Here is an 11,940-nt window from a genome sequence, read left to right as displayed (position 1 = left end):
TTTGGTACGAGTCAAGGGTATCCTAGGAATCTTATATTATCCCAAAATTAAGGATCAGGCTAATCAAATTAGGTGAAAATGATAAACAGAGTTATAGGGTCCAAATGGACCCAAAAGGGCTAGGCTAGAGGCAATAGGTAGACTCAAACCTAACCTAATAGTCAAAGGGCCAAGGTGGGCTGCAATTGGACTGCAGCCCACAAGTTTGGCCGAAGTGGGCTGGGTCCAACCACAGCCCACCAAAGGCTTGGTTGGTGGGCTGCGGTCTGCAGCCCACCCAACCCAAGCCTAGTGGGCTGGGGTCTGGACCGCAGCCCACCAAGGGGGCTCGGTGGGCTGCGTCTGACCGCAGCCCACCCAAGCTTTCTCGGTGGGGCTGCGTCGACCGCGCCCCACCCGGGGGATCGGTGGGGCGCGGTATGACCGCAGCCCACCAAGGGGAGGAAGGGCACGGGGGTTTAACAAACCCCCCTTCCCACCTACCCACCCTCCCTCGGTAATCCCCAACCGAGGGAGGAGACGAAGGGGAGGTGGAGAGGCGATGGGGCTGCGGCGGCGCGGCACGAGGCGCGGCGCGCAGAGGCAGCGGCGGCACGGCACGGGCGGCGGCGCAGCCGCGGCGGCGGCGGCAAGGGTCCGGCACAGCACGAGGCCGAGGAGGGGAAGGAGAAAGGGAAGAAAAGAAGGAGGTTTACCGGAGGGGGGGGAGTCGGCGAGTCGGCGGCTGTCGGCGGCTATCGGCGACCACGAGGGAGGGAGAGAGAAGAAGAAGAGAGGCTGCGGTGAGGGAAGGAAGGGATAAGGGAGATGGGGAAATAGTGGCGTGCACGGCAAGGAAGGGAAGAGAAGAAGAAAAGGAAAGAGGGAGGGTGGCAGGGTGGCAGACCGACGCACGTGCCTCGGTCAGGGGAATTTTTTTTTTTTTTTTTTTTTTTAAATGGGGTGTTACAGTTTAAGTGGAAAAGTTATAATCTTTAACCATCATCCAGCAAGTGGCTCTCTTGATGTAAAATGTGAGGGCTAGTAAATTGGGAATTGATAATGTTTTAAACTAAATTACAGAAATACTCTTAGTATATAGTAAATAGTAATAGTAAATAATATTTTTTATTAGAACGGTAGACTTAACGAACTTCATAAACCCACATTATATTGTATTTAATACATACTTCTCCGCATTGTTGATGAAAAAGAAAAGTTAATATTTGCAAGTTTTCCCACATTATGCGGGTATGTATGGTTATAACTTTGCACTTGAGTATGTAGGGTAATATCTTGCACTACGGATATATGGGAAAATGCAGCGTTTGTGCAGGGTTATAACCCTACACTATGCGAGTATTCTAGGTTATAACCCCACGTTTGGGTATGCAAGGTAATATCCCGTACAATGTGGGTATGTGTGGTAATACCCATTGCTCGGGTATGTGAGAAGATGTAGAATTTGTGCAGGGTTATAGCCTAATACTCAGGTATGTGGGGTAATACCTTGCACTGTGCAAGTACATAGAGCTGTCTTCAAAGAGAATAGAATAAGGAGAGAGAGAGAGAGTATAGTAACTGTAGCTGATATGACCGATAATTATGTACTGTCATTTCAAAGAGTAAAACTGTTAACTTATGTTATTAATAAATTAATATTTTTTTAAAATTGTATATAATAAGATGAGAGAGAATGTTAAATTAGTACACTAGAACAATGTAAATTGTTACTTAGTTACTATGCTTATTCTAGAATAAGTCATTCATATTCCATTTGCGGCCTTGTTTGTTTTGAGTTTAGGAACCCCTCTTGAACTGGTTAGAAACGAGGCAAAAATAAAAAGAGGTAGTGGGTTGGACTTTTCTTATGCTATCATAGTCATTTGGTTTACTGGAAGTTTCGTGTGACATTCATATTTTTGGCAAATTCTAACGAGTACTTGATAGCTTAATATATGTGTGCTCGAAAAGAAGACTTATCCCTCACCCTGGTCAAGCAAAGGAGGTGTTATATGTAAGAGATGAAGTAGAAACTTTTCATAGAAAATTTTTAGCATTTCTGAATCACTAGTTGCGGCCTTCTGGAGAAGTTGATCTTAATATAGAAAAAGATAAAAGGAAAAAAAAGATAGAACAGTCCTACTTTACTTCATGTAATTTGGAATGAGACTTTTCCGAATTTAAAAGTATACCATTCGACGACTACAAGTCTACAGTAGTACCACATATTTGAGAAAGATATAAAATTTATAATCACATACTCAATATATATATTATATATATACATGTTTTTTTTTTTCAAACTAGGACTGTTTCAAATTTATTGAACAATATAGGTCAAATATAGGTAGAATTGCTTTTGAAGAAAGCAATTTGCTATTGAAATCAACAATTGTTCACTCGGCTATTTTTTAGGTGTTGTTATTAGTTATTATTAGGTTATAACTATCTATTGAAATTATTATTGTTAGTGTTAATGATCTAATTCAAACAGCGATAGTGATATCCAAATTGTTATTGTTTGTGAACGTAGCATATTTGAGAAAGAATATTCGTAAGGATTACAATCACAGACTCAATATATATATGAAGTTTCTTTTTCAAAGTAGGACTGTTTCAAATCTATTGGACAACATAGATAAGAAATATGTTAAAATCACTTTCAGTGAAAATAATTCAATATTAAAATCAATAATTAATTCTTCACTCAGCTACTTTTTAGGTGTTGTTATCTGTCATATATATATATGGAAAAATATATTTCACTCTGATCAAATTCCAAAGTTTCTCTCTAATATTTTATTTTCATTACTTAACTCTCTTATAGTTCTAATCTACTTTAAACATTTTTTTTTGTGATAAAAATTATCTGTAAAAATAATTTTTCACTCAAAATTTTGAACTTTGGACTATTTTGCGTACTATATCATTTCTCTTTATAATTTTTGCAATGTCTAAAAGGTGAGGGTGAGAAAGAGATGAAAGCATAAGACATAATATTTTCACCCAAAAAAAAAAAAAATACTTCTATGATTAGTTGATGTAAAACAAAATGAGTATGCTGATCTTTTATTTTAAGATCAACCTCTGTCGATCAATTGCGTATAAGTTAGGACGATAAGAAAGTTAAATGGTACAAATAAAGGAAGGTACTTCGAATTTGAGAGAGAGAGAGAGATGGCATTGCCAAAGCTACAAAATTAATCAAATTACACTTGGTTTAATTTAAGGTTGCCGGTCCTGAGAGCAAAGACATGCATGCATCGACCTTGTATTTTGCCTCGGTGTTGGGGGTCTCATATGAGCAGGTGTGAGTTCACGTAAGTTTAATGCAGAAACCTCCACGCACGATTTTTTTTTAAGCTAGGAATGTTTGTAGACTGCATTCAATTAGAGAGCGTTGCTATCTATTTTGTCCAAACAAGAGCCTGTCCAGACCACTGTCTCACAATGGTGGATGGTGTGACGGGCTAATTGGTGCGCATATAAGTTGTTTGAATGACTAGTGAAACCTATGTTAATGGAGGGGGATAGCAAGATGTCCAGTGCCTACATTCATTGAGAAGGTGATAGAAAGAATAGCTAGTTGGCTATTGTTGAACAGCCACTTGTTGACATCATCGCGAGCCTTTGAGAGGAACTTGATTCCATCAAGAATGCCCAGAGCACACTAGGGCATGCAATTAGGAAGGAAGTCTGGCCAATTTTTGCCTTGGCTTTTTGGCTGAACACGAACAACACCACACCGCCCTTGACTTCACCATCCCATGCAGCGCCCGTCCGGCAAATAAGAGCAGAATCTGATGGGCATGTGTAGTGCAATTCGTGGAGAGAGCCCAGTTGCTGAGGATTATCTTCTTTACGCATGTCAATGTATCGTTAATACAAGCTTTTGCTATTACTGCCGCGAGGACCATTTGATCACCTTTCAGCAGCATGTTTTCTATACTTCACCAATCAACTCTAGTAAAATTGGTAGGTATCTTCTCCATAACAAAAGAGGTTATGAATTCAACTCCAACCCCAAATAATATTATGGAGAAATTATTTAGTGGTTGGTGGTTGGGTGGCTTGGCTCAATTTGGTTGATAGTTCGGCAGTGCGGTTAGCTCAGAGAATCAGCTTGGTTATGCAACAACTTGGAGCAAGTCTCGGCGGCGTTAAGTTCAGAGCAATTGTTCGGCGACGCATATGGCTTAAAGCCTAGACTAGGCAGCTAAAAGCTTGGTAGAGACTAAGTGTCTGTGTATCTAGGTAGAGTTAGTCATTTATCCAGCCCATATTTAGCCTTCGAGCTCATGAATGATAAAAAAAAAAGCTTTCCACACTTCCCAAAGGATCCTAAAGCATATCGTCATATTAGATTTAGATGAAGGGCCATCCATCCTAAATCCAAAGTAGCTACAAAACCACACGGCTCTGACAAAGCTGCACTCTAAGAGGCTCGAGGGTTTCGGTCTTGCTGGAACAGAACGGGCATTCCTTTGCGAGACCCACTAGTCTTTCATTAGGGTGCTTCTTAAGGGAAGTGCACTAGCTAAACATTCCATAGAGAGATTTTGACCTTAGGAGCAGTGAGTGTGTTCTTCCAAATGTTGGTCGAAAGGTAGTTGGAGGAGCTGTCCTCCCACAGGCTGCACAAAACCGGTATTGTAACACGCCAATTTAAAAAAAAAAAAAAAAAAATTTCCCCTGACCGACGCACGTGCCGAGCACGTGCGTCGGCCTGCCACCCTGCCACCCTCCCTCTTTCCTTTTCTTCTTCTCTTCCCTTCCTTGCCGTGCACGCCACCATTCCCCCATCTCCCTTATCCCTTCCTTCCCTCACCGCAGCCTCTCTTCTTCTTCTCTCTCCCTCCCTCGTGGTCGCCGATAGCCGCCGACAGCTGCCGATAGCCGCCGACTCACCGACTCCCCCCCCTCCGGTAAACCTCCTTCTTTTCTTCCCTTTCTCCTTCCCCTCCTCGGCCTCGTGCTGTGCCGGACCCTTGCCGCCGCCGCCTCTGCGCTGCGCCGCCGGCCTCGTGCCGTGCCGCCGCTGTCTCCGCGGCTGCGCCGCCGCCCCTCGTGCCGCCGCCGCCCATCCATCGCCTCTCCACCTCCCCTTCGTCTCCTCCCTCGGTTGGGGAATACCGAGGGAGGGTAGGTGGGTGGGAGGGGGGTTTGTTAAACCCCCCGTGCCCTTCCCCTCCCCTTGGTGGGCTGCGGTCATACCGCGGCCCCACCGATCCACGGTGGGCTGCGGTCGACGCAGCCCCACCCTGAGCCCTTGGGTGGGCTGCGGTCAGACGCAGCCCACCGAGCCCTTGGTGGGCTGCGGTCCATACCCGGCCCACTAGGCTTGGGTTGGGTGGGCCGCAAACCGCAAAGACACCAACCAAGCCTTTGATGGGCCGTGGTTGGACCCGACCCACTTCGGCCAAACTTGTGGGCTGCACCAATTGCGGCCCACCTTGGCCCTTTGCCTATTAGGTTAGGTTTGAGTCTACCTATTGCCTCTAGCCTAGCCCATTTGGATCCATTTGGACCCTATAACTCTGTTTACCATTTTCACCTAATTTGATTAGCCTGATCCTTAATTTTGGGATAATATAAGATTCCTAGGATACCCTTGACTCGTACCAAACATAAATGTGCTAATAAGATAGTTAATTCTATTAGTTCGATAATGATTTACTTGCGTGAATTAATAGGATTGACACCGCGTGAGGAAGATTTTGGGATCCCGGACTAGCTGACGAGTTTTACCTTACCGTGGAGACCTCCCAGGCGAGTAGAGTTATACAAATCTAGAATAACATGATATAGTAGGAAATGTCAGTATTAATGCATGCAGTTGGTACTCCCTGTTATATCTTTTGCATATGTAGTTATTTATAATCTGTTTAGTATAGTATCATGAGAAAGATAATGTGTATGATAATGCTTTACATGTGTCCTGTATGGTATACCGTTGCATAGATGTATGATTGCCGTGGATATGGACTGTAATGATCATGATGACTATAACATACTTTATACACGCATAAACACTGCACCACTTCCACCTATCATTAGTAGTCGAATTCTGACTAGGCAGTACCCCTACTCACTCAGCCCAGGGTTAAGGGCAGAGTGTATCATATATGTCTATACTATTAGCGGCCTACACCTGAGGTCGGGAAGCCTGTGTGGCATTCAGGTAGTTATACTGCATAGTCAGGACTAGATTATAATGATAGAAGAATATGATTGTGAGGCGGGGATATAACTCTAGCGGTACCGACGACGCGGGGTTAGGGCGTACGGTGATGAGCCGAGGGCTCTGATTCTCCGCCGAGGGCGGTGATGATTTAGAGAGAGTGAGATATGGGCTTACGGCCAAGGGTCCCGAGTCGATGGCCACGTACAACCGGTCACATGTAGTGTCGCCATACACGTGTAGGTGACATTACCGCTAGATGTGTATATATCCCCCCCTCGATGTATGTGATGATGGATGATTGTTTCGTAGGAGTATTTACCCTGTGTGGTGAATAGCTCGGTGAGCGATGATAAGTATGATTATTGTTTTGGTAGACATGAGATGACTAAACTGCTATTTTATTGCTATGCATAGCATGTAAACCTATGATTGAGATGTGTACGAATAAGAGATGGTCTCAAACTTTATATCTGTGTGAACTGATCATAATATGTTTGGTAAACTATCATGTTCCAAGATAGGGATTGGTAATCTTTATCAACTGCATTGACTTAGTTAATTGGGGTAAGTCATTTTAAATAAGCATGTCGTTATCGTTAGCAAATTCAGGCATACATTGGATATACACCTGTGATGTCATTATTTTAGATTGTATGAATCCTACTCGCTGGGCTGTAAGCTCACCCCTCGTGGCATATTATTTCGAGCTAGGGGACGCGGTGCGGGTAGCGAGGAGTAGCCGCCTCCTTTCTTTTTAGTACGTATGTAGTTGTATTAAGCCCCTGCGAGGGTATGATGTTGACGTTGTATCTTTTTGGACTTTAACATAGTATTTTGGATTGTATATTTGGAAGGCTTGTTGTGGCCTGTGGAACTTGTATCCGGACTCCTTTAGTAGAGTTATTTATGGTGAATTTGTGTGGTTGTGTGCCTTGTGAAATCCTTGTACTGACAGGTCATGTGATGTACCGCGTGGGAGGATTTACCCACGCGGTTTACACGTGTATTTGGAGGTTTGGGTGTTTCAGGTATGTATGCTGATTTTGAGGAGAAGACCTCCGTTTTGCCCAAGGTCCAAACTAGAGAAAAGATGGACTTGATCAATGACTCATTCCAAGTGTTTTGCTAGATGAGATCCTTCACGAGGGAGACGTTTGAAGGTAAGTTAACCGATCCAGTAAGTATAGGAGGACATTCTCAATTGATGTGGCCATGCCATTGTCGATCACCACCCTACAGTTGTTAGCAAAGAAGTCTTTCAGGCTCAACATTGCACCCTAGGTCTGAGTGCCTTTGGTTTTAGTTACAGCTTGCTAGAAAGAGCTAGTAGAGAAATATTTGGCTTTCAAAACTAATACCCAGTTAGAGCATGGATTGTTAACCAGTCTCCATATGAGTTTGAGAATTAGGGCTTCATTTATGAATTTGGGGTGCCTGATGCTAAGGCCACCTAGGAGGATTCGTTTGCGGAGAATCTTCTAGCTGTAGAGGTGCATTTTATGCTCGTCGTCTTTTGCTCCCCACCAGAAGTTACTCAAGATAGAGGTGATGGTGTTGAGCATTGATGGGGAAGAAGGGACGTTGCCATGAAGTAGATGGTGATAGAGCTGCACACTGCCTTAATCAGAACTAAGCAACCCGCTTGCGATAAGAATTTTCCTTTCCATAAAGATAGTTTCTTCTGAAGCTTGTTGATTAGGAATTAAAATTTTGACGGTTTCCTCTCGAAAGTGAGAAGGGGATTGCACAGATAGAGGTCGCCTTCATCAAGATCCTTTGCGTGGAGGACAGATCTGACAACCTTGACGTTGGCCGGCACTACGAGTTTAATGTAGTGAACAGCAGATATTTTAAGGTTAATCTCTTGCCTCGAAATCGTGTAGTATGTCTTTAGGAAAGTAGCTATGCTGTCAACCTCCTTTGTAGTAGCTAAACCAAAAATTAGGAGGTCATCCGCGAAGAGGAGGTGTGTGAAGGTCAGGCTTCCTCTCATCAGTTAATACCTTGTAGGTTTCAACTAAGAGCTACGCTTTTGAAGAGCTGGGCTAGGATGTTGGTGTTGAGAATGAAGAGATAGGGAGAGAAGGCACAACCCTATCTGAGCCCCCTAGCAGGCTTGAAGAAGCTATCAGCTTTTTTTTTTAACCTCAATAGTAATGTAGGAGGTGGTGATACCTTCCTTTGTCAGTTGCAAAAAAGCTTGAGGGAAACCATGAAGGTGAAGAGCATCAAAGACGAAAGGCCACTTCATCCCATGGGAGGCCTCAGAGAGATCTACTTTCAAAAGAATGGAATCTTTGAGGCTTTTGGAGGTCTTGAGATAAATGATGATTTGCTTTGCTATAATTTGGTTGTCGATGATATTTCTACCTGGCACAAAAGCACTTTATTCTTATGCTATAATACTCGAGATGAGGGCTTTCATTCTTACTTCCAGGAGCTTTGAGATGATCTTGTAGTAGGTATTACGTAAGTTGATGGTCTATAGTCATTCTCACTGTTAAGGGCAGCACACTTGGGGATTAGAATAATGGAGGTTTTGTTTGCACACGTGTCCATGACTTTGGAGGAGAAGAACCTTTGAATGGACAAACATAAGCCCTCTTTGATATCGGTCCAAAAGAACTGGTAGAAATTTGCAGTCAGACTGTCCGAATCCGGAGCTTTGTTGGGGTGCAGACTCTTGGCCACACTATGAATTTTCTCTTCACTGGGGATGGAGCAGAGGGTATCAGCTGTATCGACAGGTATTTGTGCGATCTCCTGCACAATCTCGCGGTGGAGAGCCAAAGTTGGAGGGGGCTCGGACAACCTTAAGACAATTTTGAAGTGGGACACAAATGCAGCTATAATGTGCTTCTCGTCGTAGGTCCACACACTTGGGCCTAAGTTAAGGAAGTAAATAGTATTTTTTCCCCTCTTTCAAGAAGAAGCGGGTGAATGAAAGAACTTATTATTTTTGTCGCCCCAGCGAAGCCAATTGATTCTGGATCGCTGCTTCCGGTCAATGGTCACATGCATCCTTTTCTTTCTTTTTTTTAATTTTAATTTTATTTTAGTTTTTTTGCTTGGTTTTGCATGTATGTGTGTAAAGGGTCTTCTAGTGGTCTAGTCATAGCCACAAATTTCACTCCATGTGAGTTTGCATTCTTGCCTTAGCTAGCTCTGTTGTAGAGCATCGTCTTCCAAGATTTTTACCGCTTTGATCTATCTTGATGTCATAGTTGGCCAAGTGGGATGCTTATTTTAGGGTTGTCGCCATACTCTTCTCTTTTCCCTGTAGTGCTCGGGTCTTAGTGCTCGGGTCTTATACTTGATACATTTTTTCATTATTAGTCTGTTTCTCAACCAAATTTGAGCCTTGGTTGTGACCCTATTTCTTTTTTTCTTTTTTTATATATCAAGTTGCAATCGATGATTTTAAGCTAATCTATTATCGGTTTACAAACTTTTATGAAAAAAAAAAATATTGGTATGGTCAAAATAATCTTCCTCCACATTGGAACGATTTGCTTTGCAAAGCTATGCTTTTAGATCTTTAATAATTATAAACGCATGTGTTAGTTACAAGAGACGCTCATATATATAAAGGTGAAGGTTTTCATTAATCCAAACATGAGTCATTTGACTGCCTTTCAAATTTCTTCACCCAATTGCAAGTTTTCCAACATGTTGACAAATATTTTGACAAAAGCCACCACTAAGTTGATGACGATATTGCACTAATAACACTGCTTATCTATTGTCATTCTAAATCATAAAACTTTCCTTTTCGGGAGATATAACTGACGTGGGGGAGTTGATCTTGTTTTATTCGACCATTTTGTGGGTTGCTGGGTCTATATTGATGGCCTTAATTGAATTAATTCTTTATCTCTCCCTTCACTTGGGATTTGTTTTTCATCTTGTATTAGATTAATTAGTCTTCTAATTAAAACTCAGTCAAAACAACTTTTCCAAGAGGTTCCAGAAAGATTACTTTGTCTTACTAGCTAATATATAGTTTATGGTTTGGTTTGGTTTGTTTGAATGGGATAATTGGTTGTTATATTTGATTGCTTCTTTGTGAATATAATACATATTGAATATATTATCTTGGATAAATTACAGTTTACTCTCTTACGGTTTGACCCGATCTTAACTTACTTAATCAGCCATTAATAAGGATATTAAATTACTAAATTACTTTATTAGAAATATAATATGACTTGAGAATGGTAGAGTAGTCTGGTCAGTCAAATTTAGCAATTTACTTATAGCCAAGAATATTGACTTCATGAAAATCTAGTTATTTTTACTTTGTTTGCATCACAAGATGGTTTACTTAAATTTATTACATTCTTCAGAATATCAGAATTATGAATTTTTGAGAATTTATTTATGGTTAAACTTTTAATAGAATATTCCGAACGGATTATTATTAAGGTTAATAAGTACATATAAATAACAACATACCCTCCTTTTCTTATATTTAGAGTGTAAAATATTTATCACATTATGGCATTGGATATAATATTATAAAGTTTTTAAGCTATTTTTAATAACTTATACAAGGTGGAATAGTCTTTGTCAAATCTAAATTGCTTCTTAATCATGATTGATATGATTTTAAAAGCACAATGATTTCAGTGAGAATTAAAAATATTTTTAAAAATACACTGGCCATTATGATATTTGAAAGTTTTCAAATGGTTATTATACAAAAATTATTAATGTAAAACACAAGGGTAAAATAATTTTCCCTATTCATTTTTATTAGTATAGCATTAAGCATGTAAATTCTTGGCAAGCATTACAAGTTGATCCTTGTGTTTGAACTCTGACTGTCAAAAGGAGGAGAAAACAAAAATCTTTAAAAAGTTCTGAGTTGTCTTGACTTATGTGCTCAATTTCCTGGAAGTATGTATACCTTTCTTAATCTCATGCATCTTTAAAAATGACCTCAATCTAGAGATGCCCAATTCCACATTAAAGGAACACTTTATATAAGTCACACCCTATGTTATATTAATGTTAAAGATTTGAACTCTTGCCATTTTTTATTTTCTTGTGCTTCTGCTTATTTTCGACGAAGGAGCGGGCAAAATTTAAAAAAGAAAATTTAGATCATAACTCAAAGCGTAACCCAGGGTGCTAAATAAATAAAAAAATTCGATAATTATGTGCGAAGAAATATAAGAAATATAAGAAATAAATAAGTCTTTGATGAGGTCTAACCTTCTAGTCCTTCCATATCACAATCAATAGGATCAACAAAGTCTTTAAGAGAGAGGTCACCCCTCTGCATTCATTTGACTATTACTCTCTCATTTTGTTCAGCAAAAGAAGACAGCAGTTTTGTCTGAAGTTTTTTCTAGTCCTTCCATATCACAATCAATAGGATCAAGAAATTTTTTCTACTCCAGAATTAGCCTCAAACGCAAGAGTGATTAAAACAAGGATACTTAAATATGCAGTGGATTCATGAGATGGTCCTCTGGCTTCATGTTGATTTTTCTTATAGGACATTGATTTCAACTACGTCCATCCTATTAGAACATCAAACCATTGTATGGGTTCTATGGATAGGAGCACTCAACAATGAGCCAATATTGCATTAATTAATCGGTCAACGGTTGTTGTTTTCGGTAAAATTATTCGTAAGTAAGTTGATATTTACTACCTAGCGATCTTTGCAAGAAAAGTCAGAGTGAATTTTTTTTTCTTTCTTTCTTTCTTTGATTAAACTTTCATCTGACCACGCTCGAATAAATATTTTGGTGGATGATATAAGA

This window comes from Typha latifolia, chromosome 3 (genome assembly GCF_019914945.1).
Source record: "Typha latifolia isolate L0001 chromosome 3, TyphaL0001v2, whole genome shotgun sequence".
Lineage (NCBI taxonomy): Eukaryota > Viridiplantae > Streptophyta > Magnoliopsida > Poales > Typhaceae > Typha > Typha latifolia.
The sequence above is the reverse complement of the archived record's forward strand: the minus strand, read 5'-3'. Positions refer to the sequence as shown.